Below are 6252 nucleotides of genomic sequence, written 5' to 3' on the forward strand. Positions count from 1 at the left end.
AAATGACGGGCAGCGCGGTGCAATTCCGCAACCCGGTCAACAAATATACGATAATATATCGTTCCAGTTATCTTCAAATACATAAGAGACCTGACTTACAAATTTGAAAACTTGGGCCTTCAATTCGTCAGTATTAGGGGTATCTACGATGTCATTTAACGGAATGGTAAAGTAATGTCCGATTATAACAGGAAATTCACTTTACGTCGAGGCATCGCCATATTTACAGTTGCCAGGGAATACGCGCACTGCATTCTGGGTATAATTTCCACTTTGCGTATGATGGCGTAGTCTCTGATCTGTTAGTCATTGTACCATAAAAAAGGTTTAGATCCAAGTACGAAAATGGTTCACACTATATGATACACATTCTTGGAGATCATCATCTTACCTAGCATATATCATGTCGTAAAATAATCTTTAAATCTCTGAGAAATTCCATGATCACTCATGATAAATGTTTCACTTAATATGACCACATCAATGAAAAATCAAAGAGTTTGAATGAAAGTCTACGTTTTTATATGGTGACCACTCTGAAATAATTCAAAAAGTGCATGTGGGTAATAAATCATCTGTGATCTATACAACAAAATTTGATATATCTTAACGTTTAAAATTTTTCGTTACTACTTAGGAAGAAATATAATTTTCACACCACCATTTGTTTCTCATTTGCGACGATAAATGTCGCAAGTATTCGCGGTATGATTTTAAAGGACAAGTTCACCTTCATTACAATTGAGAGATTGCAGCAATATCACTACACAGACGAGTGACAGTTTGAGAAAAGTGGGACAATCCGTTCAAATGTATGATTTTTTGAAGTTTCAGTGCCGTCATCGCTGGATGAGAAGACTACTACAGCTTATGATGTCACATGCGTATGAATAGAACGAAATAGAGAAATATAAAGACAATTTAACATAATCATTTCAGTGGCGGATCCAGAAAGAAAAAAAATGGGGGCTGTGCGCCCCCCCCCCCCACCCTCTACGGAATTTCTGGATCCGCCCCTGTTGTTTTCACTTGTCTCTTATGATAAAGATGACTTGCCTCTTTCAGAAGGCAGGAGGAATGGTATAGGTTTTACCAGTCAATTTATTTCATAATCTTGTCATTCAAGTTCCTATTCCGAGCATTATAGTTTCACGCATTCCACGCTCGCTGAATCAGCAATCAAATTCAAAATCCGGTCACTATCGGAGCAATTAATTGTTAGATAGCAGGAGCACGCATTTCAGCAAATGAGTATTCAAATTCATTTCAAGTCGGCGACGGAATCTCGTCGGTCATTTAAATTCGTAAAAAGGCAACCATGTTCCAAATAAGTCCTCATCACCTATACAACATCATCCATAACCGTTCACCCTCATAGGGGGCCTACTTAACTGACCTAATCTCATCGAAACCCAAACCGGCTGCACGCATGGACCTCAGATCATCATCTATACGCAGCTCAGCTCAAACTAGGATCTCTTACTGTAATTATGGTGACCGCACTTTCTCCGTTTGTGCTTCCTTTCCCTTGTACAACCTCCCTAGTCATATTCAGTCCTCCACCTCCATTGACATTTTCAAAAAGAAACTCAAAACCCATTTATTTCAAGAACAGTACACTGATGATAATGTATTGTCGATTATTTGTATTCGTAGTTGATTTATACCTTCTTTTGATAATTGTAAAGCGCTTCGAAACATGTTTGTCTTAAGCGCTATAAATTTTCCATATCATTATTATCATTATTGTTATCATTACGGAGTGTCAAACATGCCAAAATTCTAAAATAGTGAAAATTATATTTTGGATCAAAATCCTCTCGTGATTTGTTAAAAGAGTAGCTTCACCTGACTTTACGATATTTTAAACTATTTCAGAATATTGGCCTGTTTTACATTCCATTGTTTATTATTTGAAAAATGACGTCAATGCCTATGAAATTTTCCAAATAGTGCACTATCTGTAAAATGATGTCACAAAGTAATAGTGCATCACAAAGCAATTCTGATCGCGCGCTGCTTCATATACGGTCACTGTGAGAAATGTAACAATAAAAGTTGTGACATCACAAAGCAATTCTAAAGTCGCGCGGTGTTTCACGGGTCTAGGGCAATTACTACCCCTTTTGCAATTACCCCGGACCCTTCCCCTGGCCCTAATCCTAATTCTAATCCTGAACCTAATCCTTACCCTAACCTAAACTCTCAACCTTAAACGTAACCCTAACCCTTGGAATCTTTGCTCTAATTTTACCACTAAACAGTATTTAGCCGGGGGTATCGCTGCCCGGATACGCTGTTTCACATAACGCAACATCGCCCACCACAAAGTTACACGACTTCTCGCCTCACATTTCCCCCTTCTTTTGTTTAAATTGTTGATCGCAAATATAAAACAAACAATATTCTGCTTAATTTCGGGTTTCTGATTAAAACTACGGGCCTCCAAACGTCACTTCGAAATTCTGCAAAGTATATGAATCACTTGAAACACTTTCAACTACAGAATCACTAAAGTGATGCAGTTTTTTGATCCAAAATAAACAGTCTGTTCTGAAAAAAAAAATGTCCTCTAGTTATGATTGAAAGAGCCATTACGATTACGAGTGTGTACTTTCAAATATTTCAGAATGTTATAACCATGTTTGACACTCTTGAAGTAATGTTGAAAATGGCGACACTCTTAGTGACGACATTTTCCAAATTATACACTATTTGTTTTTAGATCTTTTTAAGATGATGTTACAGCTACTCTTGTGATGAATAATCAACTTTCACGAATTATGCATGGCCGGCGGAACCGTGGGGGCCGTGGGGGATCGGCCCCCACACTTTTTGTGCACCATTAAGGAATACAAAAGGTGTCATCACTTTGGGCCCCCACACTTTTTTTTTTTTTTTTTTTTTTTTTGCTTGTCAGCTGGAACCTGGAAGTGGGAGGAGAAAGACGAGCTGAGGATCTTTTTTTTTTGCTTGTCAGCCGAAGAAACCCGGAAGTGTCCCCACCCCACCCACCCCCCCCCCCCCACACACACACACACGCGCGCACACACACTTTTGAAACAACCTGCTATACCCTTGCAGCAGTGGCGGATCCAGAGGGGGCGCACTCTTTACTTTTTGTTAAAAACAAAAGAAATAAAAAGGAAAAATGCGGGGGGTTGCCCCCCCCCCCCTTTAATTTTGCAGGGCTGCCAACACTGGAAACTAGTTGAGAGTGAGACTCCCAGAGGCCAATGCTATAATTTAGGAGTCAAAATAAGTGAGATCAAATGCATGCAAATGAAATAAAGTTTTAGAGTGAGAAAGGACCAAAATGAGTGAGTCTCACTCTCAATGAGTGAGAGCTGGCAGCCCTGATTTTGTAAAGGCGCCTCTCCTTTAACGGAATTCCTGGATCCGTCCCTGACCAGTACTCAGCGGCCATAATTATGCTGAAAATTCGAATGCCTGCCTCCTAAAATGGGTACGCTGCCACGGCTACGTGCATGCTTCAATTTCCAATTTTTATAGGATCACTGGGTAGGATACCAATAGAGCGCCAGCTATCGATTCCTATTTTTTCCCCTTCTTTTGTTTATTTTTTAAAATCCAAAATAACTGTTACAATACATACTTTGTCTTGACAATTTCTGGTAAAAACTATTGAGAGGTGATTCCAAACTGAATTCATTGCCGAGAGGCGCAAAATATCCTAACTCATACAATAAAAGCGATGAAGGTTTTGGAAGTGTGTGATATGACATGATATAGCATTCAACATTATGTAGGAGTTGAGTCAGTGCTGCAATACACAAAACAACGTGAAAGTCAAACGATCTGGGTGTTTTATGATATAGGTCTTTTCTAAGTGGCCACCACAATGCAAGGAAGCACTTAAAGGGGAAGTTCACCACCTTTTAAATTAATTTGTGTGAATAGAAACAGAAAAATGAGAGGAACGGAACAGCGCAAGTTTGAGCAAATTCTGATCAAAGTGAAGCAATGTTCGAAGTTTGATTTTTTTAAAAGTTGTAATCAATGTTTAAAGTTGTGATCAATTAAGCACAAATTGGCATCTCCGTGGTGTATATAGCATGTGAACTCATGTGAGCTTCCATTCGCCCTGTGCATAAAGTTCCATAAAATATCAGTTTTTCCCGTCATTGGTGGCCTTTTTATTGCGTGCAGAATTAGTTGTATTAAAAAAATGACCTCCAACTCTTCCTTTTTTTTCTCTTTTTTTTTTTGTTCTGTGTCCCTAGCCCTCCCCTTTCTGTTCTTTTTGTGTGTAGTCCTTGTGATTGCTTTCCCTGCCTGTTTTTCATTTTGCCTCTGACAAAGATTCTGCTAGGATCGAAAGCTCATCAGGCCCCTTTTGACCCCCCCCCCCCCCAAAAAAAAAAAAAATCAAAATGACCGCATTAAAGTAATTATACAATTTTGGTTGAGATGGGGGATTCAGATTTTAACCTTTGCGAGATAACTAGAAACCACTAATGAATATAAAAAGAACATATAGATTTCTACGAGAAATTCAGAGTTTATTTGAAAAAAAATTGTTTTGAAATGATTGAGATATCCCCCCCCCCCAAAAAAAAAAAAATGGTAAAACAAAGTGTTCCTGTAATAAAAGGTGCATGGGTCCCACATTAATATAGGACCTCTTTGTATTTTGGATAGCTCAGCCATATCAAAACCATTTTTTTATCAAATAACTAAATTCCTCGTAGAATCGTATATGCTCTTAGTATTTCATAAGAAGTTTCTAATTATTTCACAAAATAGTTGGGAACCTGAAGCCCCATCTCAACCAAAACTATATTATCCTTTATAGGATGCATGTATAGTAATATACGGTTGGGAATTTTAAATGATTTTTTGTTCTTTAGGTCTATGGACAGATAAAAAGGAAGGGGTGAATTTGCATGTGACGTCGCAGAGTTCCAATTCTTGTTTGATTTTCAAAAATTGTCACTTTCTCGGGTTTCATCGATTTTTTTTAAATCAAACTTTCACTTTCCTGTTTTCTTCACAAAAACTATTTTCAATGTACGTATTTCCCCTTGTGAATGACATAGAAAGCTGTATACCATCTATGTCTATTAATGGGACTGACGGATTAAGTCCCGTCTGAAGGATTGGGCATGCAATGGGGATAAAGGGCCTATTATAGGAACATTCACAACCGCTTCTGTCTCGAGCAGACTCAAATGATATCATGCATGCATGGACTTCAAGATCGACTCCAGATCAGCTGCATGGTTTTATAGACTGAGCCACGACGGCTTCTAGCTCTCCGAGGCGTGTTATCCCCAGGAATGTTTCCGTTGGAGGAACCATCAGGGAAAATGACTTAGGTGATAATGCTATTATAATTATCATATAAATCTTAGTTGAATGACGCGGGTTGGTGGAAAATTTGCACAGACAAGGCCACGATATAAAACAAGGCAGCCAAGAAGATTAAAAAAAAAAGAAATACGAGTATAATCAGCACCCCTCCCACCGTAAAAAACTTTTTCAAATAAAAAAAATGTATATGTTGTTCAAAAGTCATATTTTGCGAGTATTTATTAAAGGAAAACACTCAAAACATCGTTACTCAGTGATTAAAAGACCGGAATTGGTTGTTTGTAAAATAGAAAGGGAAAATTAAATAACACACTCTTACTTTTCAGTAGCAGTAGAAATAATATTCAATTCAATTCAATTCAATTCAATTCAAATGAAATGTTATTTGCAATAACACATGTTTGCTGGCGATTCAGATTCTAAGAAAACAAAACGTACACTACTACAAAAGATGCATAGATTTTGAAACTAATTGTTCAGAATAATTGCGTCAATAGAAAAGATTGACTTTGAATGATTCACTTGATCAGTTGTATGCGCATTCGTCATATAAAAGATGATACATGTAGTGATGTACTTGATCGAGGTCTGTGTGCTCCATATAAACTCAGAGATGAACTTACAATGATATATCAAGATCAACAAAAAAGTTATGATATTTGATGTGAGAGTCTTGTCAGAATTTATGATCAACAGACTAAAATGCTATTTTATTTAGACTTTGCATTCAGTTAGATTACAATCACACAAATAGAAGGAATAACTAGTCCTATCTTTTAAATCAACGTAAAATGCGAGCTTTAATTTGACATTAATTGAGATATAAATTATGAAACACACCTTTTTTACAATGCCATGTTCGTTATAGTCTTAGTCCAACAAAACTGCATCAACTTACACATCATGTCCTACACACCA

This window comes from Diadema antillarum, unplaced genomic scaffold (assembly GCF_040938485.1).
Source record: "Diadema antillarum isolate AM-2024a unplaced genomic scaffold, OU_Dant_1.0 seq00001808_RagTag, whole genome shotgun sequence".
In the NCBI taxonomy this organism is placed as follows: domain Eukaryota; kingdom Metazoa; phylum Echinodermata; class Echinoidea; order Diadematoida; family Diadematidae; genus Diadema; species Diadema antillarum.